At 41.4% G+C, this 16,485-nt stretch overlaps 1 protein-coding gene across 7 annotated transcripts in view; it reads left to right on the top strand.

Moving 5' to 3' along the window:
* Positions 1 to 16,485, top strand: part of BCL2L11 (BCL2 like 11) — a 47,330-nt gene that overhangs the window by 12,260 nt on the left and 18,585 nt on the right. The window lies entirely within an intron of this gene.

Here is a 16,485-nt window from a genome sequence, read left to right as displayed (position 1 = left end):
GCTCCTCACACAGTTCCAGAGTCGATTGAACAGAAGTCACATCTCAGGAGTAGAGGTGGTAGATTTTACCCCCTTTTGCTTTTCTAATGTAAGCATTTAGTGCTAGAAATTTCCTTTTCACCACTGCTTAGCTGCATCCCACATGTTTTGGTATGTTGTGTTTTCATTTTTATTGAGTTCTCTATATATATTTTTAAATTTCCTTTGACACTTCCTCTTTGACCCTAGGTTATTTAGAAGTGTGCTTTATTCCTAAATCTGTGGAGACCGTCCTGTTTTCTGTTTGCTACTGTTTTCTTTCTGATTTCCGTTATGGTCAGAGAACGTATTTTATATTATTTCAGTCTTATAAATGTGTCAAGATTTGTTTTGTAGCTCAGGATATGGTCTATTTTGGTGACTGATCCATGCATGGGTACTTGAAAAAAATCTGTATTCTGCTGCTATTGGGTGTTCATTATATATCAGTCAGATCTTATTGGTTGATTGTGTTGTTCAGTTCTTCTCTGTCCTTGCTGATTTTTCTGTCTTGTTCTGTCAGTTGCTGAGAGTATGGTGCTGAAATCCCCAGCTCTTTCCTTTCAGCTCTATCAGAGTTTGCTTCATGTCTTTTGAGGTGCTGTTGTTTGGAGTTTACACATTTAAAATCATGATGTTTTCATGTTGGATCCAATCTTTTATCATTCCTATAAAATGTACTTTATCTGGTATTAATAGCACCTCTGCTTTTTTTTTTTTTTTTTTTTTTAATTGAGACGGAGTTTCGCTCGTTACCCAGGCTGGAGTGCAGTGGCGCGATCTCGGCTCACCACAACCTCCGCCTCAGGCAATTCTCCTGCCTCAGCCTCCTGAGTAGCTGGGATTACAGGCACGCGCCACAGTGTTCAGCTGATTTTTTGTATTTTTAGTAGAGACGGGGTTTCACCATGTTGACCAGGATGGTCTCGATCTCTTGACCTCGTGATCCACCCGCCTCGGCCTCCCAAAGTGCTGGGATTACAGGCGTGAGCCACCGCGCCCGGCGCACTTCTGCTTTTTTAACATTAATCTACTAGTGTTAACATAGTATTATCTTTTTCCATCCTTTCACTTTCAATCTTCATATGTTGTGTTTGAGGTAAGTTTTTTATATATGGCATGTCTTTAGGTAAACCTGTGTTTTTTAGTCTGCCAAATATGTCTCTTACATGGTCTAGACCATTTACATTTAAGATAATATATATAAATCAAAATGCCTTTTTATTATTTATATTTTGTTTTCTTTGTTCCTTGTTTTTTTGTTTTGTTTTTTAACCTTATTGTGGTTTATGTGAACCCTAGAAAATGTTCACATAACCCACAGTAAGATTAAAATCTGGAAGTTCAGATTCCTCCTTGGCTTTGCTGGAGGAATTTTGATTTGTTGTATTTTAAAATATTGCTCTGTATCATTTTCTTAGTTGCCGTTCCAGGTATTACAATATATCTGTGGAATATATTCTAAATCTACTGGTGTCAATGGTCCCAGCATTTTATGACTAGGCTGAAGAATAGAAACCTTACTTTTCTAGATTCCTTTAGCCCCATGTTTCAAATAAAATTATCTTAAGTATTTCCTCCACGTGCATTGAGCACTTGTATGAGCTAGTGTTGTCATTTTTGCTTCAGCCATATGATTTAAGAAGTAGTAAGAAATAGGCTAGTCTACTAATTGTTACTCCCATTTTTCCCATTCCAGTTTCCTTTCTGAAGTTCTAAGCTTTCTTTTATCATTTCCTTTCTGTTTAGATAACTTCCTTAGCTCTTTAATGATAGGTTTTTTAGTAACAAATCCTCTGAGTTCTCCTTCTGGGAATGTCTTTATGTCCCCTTCAGTCCAGAAGGATATCTTCACTGAAGATAGAATTCACAGTTGATGATTTTCTTTCAATACTTGGAAAACATGCCACTTTCTTCTGGCCTCCGTGGTTTTAGAGGAGAAATCCCCTGTCATTTGAATCGGCGTTCTCAGCTAAGTTATGTGTCATTCCTACGTGGTTGCTTTCAAGATTGTTTTAGTATTAAGCAGTTTAATTGTGATTTAATTTTTATATACGGCATGTCTTTAGATAAACCTGTCATGAGTTTCTTTGGCATGTCTTTAGATAAACCTGTCGTGGGTTTTTTTGGGCTTATCCTTTTTGGGGATGCATTCAGCATCTTGAATCTGGAGTTTCATGTTTTATGCCAGGTTTGGGAAACTTTCAGCCATTATGTCTTTAAATACTTTTCCAGTCTCTTCCTCTTTCTCTTTTGGAATTCTGATGATAAGGATTGAAGTGCTTTGGTTAGTCCTCTAAGTCCCTGAGACTGTTCATTTTTTTCCAGTATATTTTCTCTGTTTTCAGATTGAGTAAATTCTATTGATCTGCCCTTGTAGTCACTGATTGTTTTTAAAATTATGTTTAATTATATTTCTCAATTCTAAGATTGCTGCCTGTTTCTTTAGCTAAGTTGGAAGTTCAGATTCCTCCTTGGCTTTGCTGGTACTTTGCAAGCAAAAGTGGGGCCCGAATGCACACTGCTTCATTGTGTCCAATTGTTGGGGGAGGTGTGCAAGCTTGGCTCCCTAGGCCACTCTGACACCAGAAAGCAGGGAGACCATGGAGGGCTGCCTCACACCTTGTTTCTGCAGGGTAGAGGCTAGAACTCAGCTACCCTCTGTCCCCTGCTGACACTGGGGGCGGGGGAGCAGGTACAGCATGCCAACCAGCCCCACTTTCCACTCCCTGATTCTCTCTCTTTGATGCTGGGTGGGGGAGTTCCCTTTTGTTCTCCCTAATTAGCCAGATGGGGTAGAGACTCAGTACCTACTGGGTACCCAGACACCCAAGGCTGGGGCTGGGAGAGCCAGTGGGCCCATGAACCCTGTTTTGCACTGTCTGGTTCAGTGGGTGTATGTAATATCTTGTCAGCTAACCCCACCTTGTACCCGTTCCTTGTTGTTTAGTAGAGGTGGAGCCTTAGCTCACTGCTCAGCCCCACAAGGTTACCCTGGGAGGGGATATTAGATAACTGCCCATGCACCTACTAACACTTGCTCTGGCAGGGCAGCTGATCACCTCTGACTGCCAGGCAGGTTTGGGAGATGGGTCTGCTGACACCATCTGGTGGTGGGATCAGAGCACCTTCTGCTTCCCCTGGGCTGGGGATGGACTAGAAGATCAACTCCCCACTCTGGCCATGCTGAAGCTGTGGGGCTGCTGCCAGGGGTGTGGTGGTTTTTCCCATTGCTGTTTGGCTGGAGTAGGGCAGGAATCATGAAGTGGCTTTCTGTTGTTAGGTCACCCTCTTCTCAGTTCCTTGGCGATGGAGAACAGGCCTCCAATGGAGCTTTTATTGATGCCTCTTGGAGAGGCCCAGTCCAAGGCTTCTGCAGCATGCTGTCCAGAATACATGGGAGTGAGGAAAATGGCATACTCCCTGTCTGTCATCCCTCAAGTCCTAAGGTCCCCAGCAGCCTGTCCTCTTTCCCCCTTCGGTTTTCCTGGCCCTGCTTGTTGTGTTGTGTCTAGATTTGTCTAGGGTTCTGTCTTGGGTCTTGGGTTGGGAGAGAAGGACCTGGAGAGATGGCTCCTCCACCTTAGTGGAACTAGAGCTCTACCGCTTCCTTTAAAAAGTGTTTATGGTGGCTATCTATCTTATTCCCTTTAAGCTGCTCTGATGAAATACCTGAGATTGGGTGGCTTATACCAACAGAAGTTTATTTCTCACAGTTCTGGAGGCTAAGTCCAAGATGAAAGCAGCTTTGGTGTATGGTGAGAGCCACTTAGACGGCACCTTCAGGCTGTGTCCTTGAGTGATAGAAAGGGTGAGGGTTTCTCTGGGGTCTCTTGTGAGAGCACTAATTCCATTCCATTGGCCCCACCTCCTGACACTCATCACCTTCAAGGTTAGATTTCAGCAAGAGTTTTTGGGGACGTAACGTTCATACCATAGCAGTATCGATTGGCTCTGGCTACAAACTACTATGAATTTTAGAAGTTATTTCTTTCATCCCTTCTTTTTACTTGCTATGTGGAATAATAGACTTATAATGATGCAAAGAGATTTAGCCATGATCCAGGCTACCTTTTTCAGAAGATAACCATAATATCTATTGCTGTAACACTACTGTGTGTGACTCTCATGGTGTGCCCATAGGATGTGCTCCGTGCTGTTTTCAGACATCACTCCTGAAAATGTCTGAGTAACCCAAATCCAGTTTTGCATGCTTAGGGGGACTTCTTGTTAAAGATTCTGACTTGTTTTATATTTAGGGTACTTGTAGTAGGTTTAGAGATATACACATAATTGCCAGTTGAATGCTGTACATTCTGATGGCTTGCTGCTTGACCTACTTTAAAAACATTAAATCTGATCATTGGCCCAGTCTCCACACACCCCAGGTCTGCCTGTCACGGGACTCCTGGTGAACCACCACCTCTCCCTGCCCCTGTCTCCACCTCCCATACCCGAATTAAGTTGTCTCCATTCCTTCTTTGTTAGACCAGCCTCAGTCTCTTGCCATATTCCTCCTGTGATGAAATTTCTAGTCTAGTTCACCTCTGGTCACTGCTCGGTCAATGGCTGAGACTTGTGCTGGGGCAGCTGACTTCAGACTGCTTTCCTTCTCTGCAGGTCTCATCACACTGTGGACCCAAGCCAAACACATGTCCCCTGAGACCTCACAGGCTTGTTCCTGTGCTGGCTGTAGGCTCTGCCACCTATATCTGTCAGACCTTGCATTGCAGCACAGAGCAGAAGACCTGACATTCCCTTTTTTTTTTTTTTTTTTCAGGAAATGCTAGCAGAAACATTTGTGCAAGGGGGTTCATCACAGCATTGTTTATATACCCAGACTGGTGCTGTCTTCGTGGTGTTAAAAAGAATAATGGCATGGGGGAAATGCCTCTGGCCTGATACTAAGTTTTAAAAAGCTGCAAGATTATTTATGGTAGTCTAGTTTGGTATTAAAGAAGTTCATAGGCATATCAAAAACATAAGAGAATACATTAAACTGTTTTAGTAGTGGGTATTGTTGTATTCAGGTTACAGGTGGTCTTTTCTCTCTCTCTTTTTTTTTTTTTTCTTGAGACAGAGTCTCGCTGTTGCCCAGGCTGGAGTGCAATGGCACAATCTCAGCTCACTGCAGCATCCACCTCCCAGGTTCAAGTGATTGTCCTGCCTCAGCCTCCCGAGTAGCTGGGATTACAGGCACCCACCACCATGCCCAACTAATTTTTATATTTTTAGTAAAGACAAGGTTTCACCATGTTGGCCAGGCTGGTCTCAAACTCCTGAACTCAAGTGATCTGCCCACCTTAGCCTCCCAAAGTGCTGAGATTACAGGCATAAGCCACTACTCCCAGCCACAGGTGGTCTTTTCTATGTGCCTTTCTGTATGTACAAACTTGTTATAACTAGTATTATGTTTGTAATCAGAATAAATTTGATAAATAATACATATTAAAAATTTTGCTCTTAATAATTTTAATCTTTGTTTTCAGCATTCCTAGCAGCCTGTCAATGGGCATGTATGCCTTGCTTGTGTGATTCAGTGTTAACCATTGTGTCTTTTGCATTGGTAAAGATTTTGTCCAGGCTGATCAAGTTGGGGGCCCATCATGACCATCACCAGAAGTACTCGAGGTGAACATTAGCCCCCTGATTTACTCTTTGGGGGTCTGCCTTTTTATTTTTTGCAAAGTGAGTAATCTCTCAGGGAACATCACCATCGGTGGGATCATGGATGGATTTGGTGCTGGCAGGTTGCTCTTGGTAGCTCTCTCCCCCCTCCAGGTTGCTCTTGGGTCTGGGGAATGTTCTGGGTTGAGTCCTGCCTGCCCTCCATGGGGCCTGGGTGGATCAGTGAGTCTGTCTTGAGCTTTAGCTTCCTCAGCCATCAAGCAAGGACATAGTACTCACCTCTGAGGGTCACAGGGAGTTTTTCCATAAGCAAATTGACAGAAAGCACCTGGTAGAAACTTGCAAAGGAATCTTTCCTTGCTCCTCAGTGAGTCTTCATCCCTGGTAGGTTAGTGAGCATGACTGTAACGAAATGCTCTCTGCTGCTCTCCGTGGAAAGAAGCTGTCATTTCAGAAGTATAGGAAACTCACAGGAAAGTGAATTCATCTGGAAATGCTACTATAATTCAAATCCCCTGGGTCCCAGAACAAACAAGCAAGCAAAAAAGAACATCTTTTCTAGAAACCGCCTGGAGTGGGTGGGGAGAGGAGGTCTGAATCAGCCCTTACCTGCTAGTGAACCGAACAACATCCTGAGAAGAACCTCGAGACATCTGGAAACCCGCCCCACCCCAGCTTTGTCTGAATTGGGGCTGAGCTGGGGACACCTGCCAGAGATGGCTCATTTGATTTGGCAGAAACTTGACTGTAGTTCAAATTGTGTCTTGAGGGCTGGGTGCAGTAGCTCACGCCTGTAATCCCAGCACTTTGGGAGGCTGAGGCGGGTGGATCACAAGGTCAAGAATTCGAGACCAGCCTGGCCAAGATAGGGAAACCCCGTCTCTACTGAAAATACAAAAATTAGCTGGGCGCTGTGGCAGGCACCTGTAATCCTGGGAGGCTGAGGAAGGAGAATCACTTGAACCCATGAGGCAGAGGTTGCAGTGAGCCGAGATTGCATCATTGCACTCTAACCTGGGCGACAGAGCAAGAACCCATCTGAAAAAATAAAGTAAAAACAAAAACAAAATGTGTGTCTTGAGACATGAGACATAGACTGAACTACTTTTTCTTGCAATCCAAAGTTATGTAACTTTTTCCCAAAATAAGGGGTACATTGGTTGCTCATTGATTTAACATTAGCAATGTTCATCGTGTGACTGAGATCAAGACTTTTACAACTGCTTTTTCCTTCTTTTCTCTGAGGTAATTAAACTCCTTTAGTGAGAAGACAGTTTAGACAGACTATTGGCCATCGATAATCAAAATTTTGGTATTTCTAAGTGAGTGATTTATGGATCCTTCTTCTTCGTAACCTTTGTTCACATGCTATGAGGTAGCAGAAGTAAACAGTCAGTATAAACAACATTTACCCAGTTTAACCCCTGTTTGTAAGAGGCCAGGCCTTCGTGGTTTTAAGTATTTGCCTAGAATGAATTGGTATCCCCAGTGTCCTCTGGGAAGCAAAATTCTCTTTGTATTTTCTCTTTTCTGCCTTGGACCAGATCCACAAGGTTGGCAAGTAGAGTTGTGCTTTGCCAAGACAGATGCGGCAAGAAATAGCCCTGAGACAGGGCTCCTGGCAGGCAGCTCTTCTCCTGTTCTGCCCTTCTGTGTGGACCATGAGGCAGGATTGAGGGCTTCCCATGGAGCATGTCTCCCTTTCAGTCACACATCTGTGCTCACAGTCAGTGCCAGCCAGTTGACTGCATGGGCTGTGTCTGCAGACCTTAGAGTGGGGACTTGACATTGTTTTCAGAGTGAGGAAACTGAACTTGGGGATTTGGGCATGAGTCTGGGCTGTGCTAAGTTGGAGCCCCAGCTTGAACTCGGGTCTTTGGTGCTGGCAGACTGCCCTCTGCACAGTACATAATGCTTGGTTTAGTTTGGACTTCCCTTGCTTAGGAGTGAAATGGTTTTGAAGCTTAAATTAGAAAAAAAAATAGTATCAACCATTTCAGTCTGATAAGAGTATGTGTGTTAAATGGAAACACATTCAATGTAAGGATTTCAACTATTTGAATTACCTTGGGGCCTTTTCTCCCCAAAATATATTGTATTCCTGGGTCATAGAATACTTTCCATTCCAGTTCCTAAAACATTTTACTATTAGCAATTTATAAGAGTGATTTGATGCTTTTTTTTAAAAGAAGGCAGCTTAAGTGGATGGAATCTGTCTTTCTCTTAGGCACATGCATCTGTGAAAGTGTCTGAGGTGAGCCAAGCTTGATAACCTGATTTTGTTAGTGAGTTACTTTGCTGTGGGATAAGTGTGCTGGAGAAAAGGCTAAAAGTTTATTTTCTTGTTGATTTGTCTGTTACTTGGTCCCTTGAGAAATGCGTAAATCTAAAGTAGTCTAGTAGTGAATTCTGAATAGATACAATGTTAGTATATATGTGAGTTTATACCTCATATTACTGATACTTGAGCATAAATTCTACTAAATTAGTCAAAACAACTTACCAACTTAAGAAAAACTTTGATACATAGCAGGAGTGCAGTATTTGTTGATTTAAAGAGAATCTAAGTGGTGTTTAATGCAGTGTTTGAGTGCCAGCAGTTCCTTCTCTTTTTACTTGGATTTCACCAGTGTGCTCATTTGAAGCTTAGAACTCTGTTCTCTCCAAAGAAAGCCTGGCATACGCAGTACATAGTGTTGACTCACCTTTGTGTTCCTCTGCTCCTCTTTCTCATAGTATAGTGTGACGTATGGAGTGGGAGGTTCCAGCAGGTGACCCACCCCAGTCTTGGTCCTCCCACTGGCCTGTTAACAGCCCTGGGGCAAATGCCTCAGCCTGCTTGGAAATCTCAGGGTGTTAGGGCCATGGCCCTTTGTGATGGTCACAGCAGTGTAGAGAGTTGATACCAGTGGGGAACTGGCTTACACTGAGTTAGAACAATCCTGCTTCTTTTTCTTCTTCTTCTGAGATGGAGTTTCACTCTTGTTGGCCAGGCTGGAGTGCAATGGTGCAATTTTGGTGCACTGTAACCTCTGCCTCACAGGTTCACGGGATTCTCCTGCCTCAGCCTCCCGAGTAGCCGGGATTACAGGCAGGTACCACCATGCCCAGCTAATTTTTGTATTTTTTTAGTAGAGATGAGATTTCAACATGTTGGCCAGGCTGGTCTTGAACTCCTGACCTCAAGTGATCCGCCTGCCTCAGCCTCCCAAAGTGCTAGGATTACAGGCATGAGCCACCGCCAGAACAATCCCGACTCTATCTGTATCACACAGTCTGTTTCTCACCTAGGATACAGACTCACTGGTCAGCAGCCATGTCTGCCCTGGAAAGTGAGGGACATCGGGAAGGAGCAGGAAGAATGTGTGAACCCAAACACATGGGAGACCTTCAAAAGCACCAGAACACACAGTCTTTCAGCACATAATTCTATACATCCTTAACTTGCACTTGCCCTAATGGAGACCTCCTGTTCCTTTTCTTTTGTCACGAAAGAGGTCATCTGTCTGGGAAGAAATGGCACAATTTACTTATTCAACATTTTTATGGTTTACAGATGAGGCCACTGAATCCTCCCTTGGAATTGCCCTTCGTAGGGAGGTTCAGTGGCCACTTGAGTGGTTAGCAAAATCAAGGTGAAAAGTTTTTTTTTTTATTCAAAATGTGATAAAAAGAAGCAGCTGCCTTTTGTGACTTTAAGTGAGAAGCTTTTATTATGTCTCAGCCCTGCAGTGTGTTATTGATTACCATATATCTGTTAAATTGTACTCACTTTGTATATAGCCATTGTAAGTTTTAACCATGTAAATAAAATTGATAGGCTTTTCCATGTTTTATTTTAAAAACTGTTTAAGGTGTAGCTTTTTAGGATTTTGTTTTTGCTCTTATTTTTGACCTGTGTCTTGGTCTTCCCTATCATGGAGATGAAAACAGTAATACCTAAGACCTTAATGTAGGTTTAGGGGAAAAGATGCTCGCAACCAATTTCCTGCTACTAGTTTTAAATTATATAGAGGAAGCCACACTTATTGTGTCATCAGAAACTTATATTTGTAGTTTAAATTCTCATCTCCCTCCCCTCTTGCCCAGATCTGGTTTTTTGGCTAGAAACAACTACAGTAACTTCAAATTAAGCATTTTAATTCTAAGGAATGGTCTTAAGTGAATCAGTGTATATAGAGTTGTATCTTTACTTTTAAAAGGTCTCTAAAGCATTTTTCTTCTTGTGGAGAAATAAACTGGATAATTTACATTGTCAGTAGACTAAGAAATATAGGAGTTTGTGTTTTTGCACTAAAGTAAGTTCAGGGTTGGTCTTCATTTAGTTGTCCATAGTTTGGGGTTATTTTTGTTTTTCAGAATGAAATGGCACAGACACTTTTAATCTTCTGAAAGTAATCTAAAGCTGTAGAAATGGACCTGCAGCTGTCCCAGAGACTTACTAGGACGAAGGTCAGTGTAGAAAAATGAAGGAGCAGTAGCAGTATCCAGTGTCGTGTGTCCTTCTCTGAGAGAACACTGTCACACACTATCCAGAGCAGCGATTTCAGGAGCACACCAAGGCGGGCCAGGTGGTCAAGGGACTTCCCAGGGGATGTCATAAAAGGCTCATGGAAGGAACTGGTTTAGGACCAGATTTGGTGCAGGTTCATTGACAAAAAGTGGGGTGGTGATTGAGAGGGATCATAGATTTCCTTTTTATAGTCGCAGGGGCAGAATCAAGATTTTCTATGAGGAGTAACTTTGTAGCACTCAGTGTTTTTCAGAGAGGACAGCAGTGCCTTAGGAAATGTGCATCTGTCCCAGGAAGTAGGCACACAGACTGGGAGTCGCAGAGGGCTCCTGCCCAGGTCTCCCACATGGTGGAAGATGCTGGGCTTCTGTCATGACTCAGCTGGGAATGTCCTTGAATATAGGGATTACAGCTCAGTCTGGGTTTGCTCCTGGCATGTTCCCAGCTGCTAGTATATATGTTAATGTGTGTGTCGGGGACAGCTCTGGTAACATAGATAATTAATTCTTCTGATGTTGAATGAGAAATGAGTAAAAAGGCATAATATATTAATTTTAATGTCTTTAGACTTGTACTTTTATTATAAGAGACAGATAATAGTGAAAGAGGGAAAAATCTCATGAAAACTGGTTTCCAGACTTCTGTCCAACTTCACAGCCTTGGTTTACTGGCAGTTTCGAAATGGTGAGGCTGGAAATTGATGAAATCAGTTTCTTTTGACCATGGCCACATAAGGGCAATGGGCAGTGCACATTGAAGGAATAAGTATGAAAACACTGGCTTCATCTCATAAACTTTATTATTGATAGTATTTTATCCTAACAGCTGTTTTTAAAGCACTGTCTTGAATTCATATGATTGCCCAGGCTTGACACAAATATGTTCCAGGGTGACAGATTGAGGAAACTTTGAGTACTAATGCTGTCACTTTATTTCTCATGGCTTTTCTTTTCATCCAATGGCTCAGTGGAATTGATTGGGATTGCCAAAAAATAAAATGATGCAAGTGAGAAATTGACCCGGAGGGAGGTGTATGTGTGTGTCGTTGGTTTCTTGCTTATTTTATTTCTGAGAACCATCAGAGTTGAGGATTTCAAACACATGATTCTGATAGCATTTGCCACAAATAGTGATAGCAGTTGCTCTCTTTTGCCTTGTAGCTGACTGGGACTAGAAACAGCTCCATCACTCAGGTGGGTTTCATAAGGAAACATTAATGGACTGGTCTGTTGCTTCCCTCCTTCTGTAAGCTTTGAATAACTGAATATAGAAAGATATTTCTGAATATACTTAAAGTAGGAGACTTAACAGAGTTGAATAAAAATCCTGGAATTTTTCTTTCTCTAAATGAATGCCAGCTTCAGAAAGCCCACCTGTAGACAGAGACAATTCTAAACATTTTTGGAGTATCTAGTGGAATTGGTTTAAAGCTGGTTTCAGAGTTCACAAAGAAATGGCCCTTTACAGGATCCTTTATTGCTTTTGGTGGTTAAAGCAGAATCTCTCCAGAGAGTAAAGGTGGACAGCTCTGCATGTCTGAAGAACAGGCCTTCTCTCTCCTCACAGCCCTGCAGTTCCCGGCTGCGCTTGGCTGTTTCCCACAAGTGCCGGACAGAACGTGCACTTTTTGGCTAAGTATGTTCTATTATGTGTATAAAATCCTCTCTCAGTTCTGTGTTGAATATTGGTTCAAAGCTTAATTCATGCTGATTACTTGAAAATCTAATCTTGATTCTACCCGAGTGTTTGTAGATATCTGAACATCTGAAAAACAGTGCAGAGTGAAGTGTTCCTGTGAATTTTAATTTGGTTTCTGGTGCTACACTTGAAACTCCAGTAATGATAAGATGGGAACTAAAACAGCAGCTGCCCCTCTGAAATGAAGGTTGCAGAAACCTTGTTCCCAGACTGAGGCTGCAGTTGAGAATCCTTGTGTGTGATATGCCCGGCCTCCCAGTACACATGCCTGAGTCATTACATGTCACTTTACAGCATCATCACAGAGAACAACTGTGTTTTGGAGCGAGAATGTCATGATGAGACTTCAGTACCTTTGAGCACTAGGGTAGAGGCTCTTGACGTACAGTCTCTTGGACATTAAAGAGAAATCAGAAGGTTTAGCCTGACTGATGCTGAGCTCATTATGAATTGACAGTCTCTCTTTAAAAAAAAAATTTTCCCACCTTGGCTGCTGGCACTACAGAAAGTCCTCTGTGAAAGCCCTAGCCTGATTTCACTATCAACCACTTAACCATGGTATTAATTTTTCAGTTGTTGAACATTTAAGATTTTAAATTAGAGTTTAGAAATTGTTGCTGAACCAGAATAGTTTGTTAAGAAACATGAATCTTTGAGTAGAACTAAAGTTGCTTGGTGTTGGAAAATACCCACCCTACTCCTCCAAAAATGGATTAAGTATATACTTCATAGTATTTTCTCATAGGGAATAATGTTACCAGTAAGTTCTGGACTTCGAAAATCATTTCTAAGAAGTGTGAAGATTCAGTGGACATATCACACTTTTGGCAAAAATTGCTTGTGTCTGACATGTTGCATTAAAAAAGTTTTGATTAGTGGCTTTTTTTTTTTTTTTTTTTTTACAAGTAAAGAGAAGGACAATGTGGATCTACCAAGGAAGTCCCCTCTGCCTGAGTCTGCTTCTTGCAGGATTGGCGCTTGTGCTGCAGATTACAGCTTTGGCATCGCTTTACCTCAAGAGCAGTTTATATTTTATTGTGCTTTAAAAAAAAAATAGTGCCAGGTTTATGGAGTGAAATGCTTTCATAAATGCTGAAACTACATTTCCTGTGGGTAAAAGTGGGTAAAAATGCACCTTATCAGAATTTCCCCTTTAAAGAATTTTTTCATGTTCACATAAAATTGCCAAGTTAAAAATTTGATCTCCCTACATAGTAAGAGATTTCATTTCAAATAAAGCCATTTTATTGACCAGATATCAACATTTACAGTGGTCAGACACATCGCAGATAACAAAATATTTATGCTTGGTACTTACTTTTCTTATAAACTAGAAATGTTAACCTAAGTTATCTTTTTGATACCTCGACTATGTTAGGATGGGAGGAATTGGGTTGAGTATCCAGGTAGGATTACAGGGGTGAGGGTGGAGCAGCAAGTGTTTGGAAATTGCTATATCCCAAACCCCACGGACTCCAGGCACACTTTTGGAAGACCATACCGATGGATTGCTTTGCCATCGTGGTGGCAAAGCAAACTGATGCTAACATAAATAAAAACCTTAATTTTGCTGCTGTTTGGTGCCACTGGGGGGCTGACAGACCCCATTCATTTGTCCTGGTAGATGTCATGTGGTGTGAGACCAAATACAACTGTCACTAACATTAAATTAGTAAAGTTAAGGAGAGGCTTTCTCTATCCTCGAAGAAGGTATTTTGTCACTTAAGAAATAATTGAACTTTATGTCGCACTGTATTAACGGATTAAAACTACCTTTTTAAAATACCGGAATAGGGTTCCTTTTAAAATAGTAAGAATAGAATTTTTGTCATTTAATCTTCATAGCCATATACTACTGTGTGCATACTAGCTAGGTCTTATTGCAGGATGAGTGTTTGCCCTTACTTTTAGCTTTATACATTCAAGGAATAAGAAATGTATTTGTAGTCTCAAAAAAATAAACTGGTTTTTAAAAAAAATAATGATAGGTGCTTGTTAGAGTAGCCCCAACAAGTCAGTCTCTTTTGCAAACTGTAATTTATAGTATCTATTTCCATAACCTTTTAAAACTACACCTAAGTACAGTTGATAGCTGTCTTAGTAATCTGTAGCTATTGCCAATTCCAGTATATGCAATTCCAGTATAAGCCTAGTCTCTAAACCGTTATCTTTGGTTAATACAACTCTCCTAACTCTTAAATGCTAAAGATACATCTCAGGGCTCCAAGGCATTGCCATGGTTTCTTACCTTCTGCCCACTAGGGTCTGGTTGGGAAACCATCTGCACCAGAGTTGGTTAGTAACTTACAAGTGTACAGCCTCCTCCTGTAACCTCCCGCCCCAACACACACCCTTACACCCTCCGTTTCTCTCTACCAGAGCTTAGGGATATATTTATATCTCTGAATTTATTTAGGCTAATTAAATTTAGCTACTGAACTTTTCTTTTTGTATAACAGGCCATTTGCTTATTTGCTTCCCCGAAAGCTAGCAGGGCATTTATCTCTTAAGATACAAGTTAAAATTGTCCACCAGCGTTCCTTATTTATCTCCTTGCTGCTTGCTAGGTTGAATGCATTCACTAAGTGCTAGTTTTAATAGGTTGGCTTCTGACAGAGACTGCCCCTTTGATGGTGTTTGGTGGTGTTTGCATTCACAGCCCAAGCACAAGCCATGTGGAACCTTCTAAACCGCAGACACAAGTCAAGGTGTTAAAGGGAATCCAGTGGACTTCATCTACAAGTTGGGGGAAATTGATGGGGGGAGTTATATTTGTTTTGTCTTACGAAAAGTATAAAGTATGTCTCCTTGTCCAAAAGAAATTTTGCAGTTAGTTGAAATCAAGCAGTTAATACACGAGAATGTAAGCCCCATGGAAGCAGGGCATGGCCTCCTTTGATGCTGTACCCAGAGCACCTCCTAGAACAATGTCTGGCATGTGAGTGTTTGTGTTTGTTGAGTGGTTTTGTGACTATCATTGATTTATTAAGTATTGGGTAACTTGACCAGCAATTTTTACCAGTCAGCCAACTTTATAAAACATCAATCTATATTTCACAGATATCCTTTTGATAATTGGCATTTTCTTCACTTCTGACCCCAGGGCTGAAGGCAGTTTTCTCTCTCAGTCATGTGTAGTGAGAAACAGGTGGAGCTTGAAGCTCAGGAGAGGTGGGTGATGATGTCTTGTTGGCTGATGTTCACCTGTGCATATGGGTAGGTGCATCTCCTTTAGGAGGATTGCATGAGACCCTTGTGCAGTGGGTGCCCAAACAAAAACTTTTCTTCTTCCCCTAAGGGTGAATTAACTTGTTAAAAGCTTCTAAATCAGAAAAGAAAACTTAAAAACAGTAACTCTTTAAAGGGCTGTAAGCCCAGGAAAAGGAACCATGACGTTAGCATCAGCTGGTATCACATCTACCCAGAAATTTTGTTTTCTCCCAGTTTAGTTGTTCAAAATTAATTTTAAGACCTTTTATAGATTTCTTAGAAATATTTGTGTGACGCAGGTACAATCGAAGTAAATTTTATATGATTGGATGTATTCAGAGGCCTTGCCTGACATCAGAAGTTTGCCTTTCATCAGCCTTTGTGTTTCTCCACCAGGGCTTCTTACAGCCGTTCCTCCCTCTGGCTTATTCATAGAGTGCAGATAACTCTGGAGGGGATCGATGTGTGTCCCCCACTCCTCTCCACCACCCCCACAGGGTGGTGTGATATTCTGCCTCTCTTAGGCCCTCAGTCTTTGTGGGATTATTGTTAAATTCACTTGGGTAGGGGCTGGGGGACAGAGAAGACGAGGCAAGGGTTTTTAGAGGGCTTGGCAAAAACTCTTCAAAGTGTTCACTTTTAAGTGCTTTTATAGAGCTATGAATCAGTATCAGTTTTACCAGCCTTTTACAAAAATAAAAAACAGGAAGTTATGTTCATATTATTACAAAATCCTATTATCGTAGGTTTTTACATGTTTTGTTCTGGCAAAAACGTAATATGTATGTTTAATTGTGAGTACAGTGTGCCCATTTTTATAGTAAGTTAGCATAAGTTACATGTGACTAGCAGTGAAAATCAAGAATCTTATCTCTTTTCCTGTACACATGTTACTGAACTGTTCGCCTCTGAGTATAATGCTTTCCTGGTGGCACATGGAGAATATAATCTTCCTAATGCATAATGGGATCTTTTGACAACTCACATTTGTGTTTTCCTTCATTTTTGGCCGTCACATGGCTTTTAATGGTTTCATTAGTAAACAGATGAATGTACTGGGTGTGAATGTTAGTGACAGCTTAATGAAAGGGCAGTCCTCCCTCTTTCTTCTCCTTTCAAAAATGCCTTTGCTCTTAGACCCCAAAACATTTTTTCTCTCCATGTGGTGTTTGCAGACTTGAGCCCATCTTGATTGGCTGCATTAATATTGAGACAAAACATGCAATTACGCTTTCATTTGGCCCTGGGGTAACCCTTCTGAAGACAGCTGTCTGTATCATTGTACATACTTTCATAGAAACCAACTCATTCAGGTTTCTCAGGGTTTCGCTTATTTTGATTTGAATGGGGCAACCATTTCACCTCATATTTTTCTGTGATGTTTGAAAGTTATATAGGAATTTTTACCTTGTAATAAG

The sequence above is a fragment of the Aotus nancymaae genome, unplaced genomic scaffold (assembly GCF_030222135.1).
Source record: "Aotus nancymaae isolate 86718 unplaced genomic scaffold, 86718_ANA_hifiasm-v0.15.2.pri h1tg000155l, whole genome shotgun sequence".
Lineage (NCBI taxonomy): Eukaryota > Metazoa > Chordata > Mammalia > Primates > Aotidae > Aotus > Aotus nancymaae.
The sequence above is the reverse complement of the archived record's forward strand: the minus strand, read 5'-3'. Positions and strand labels throughout refer to the sequence as shown.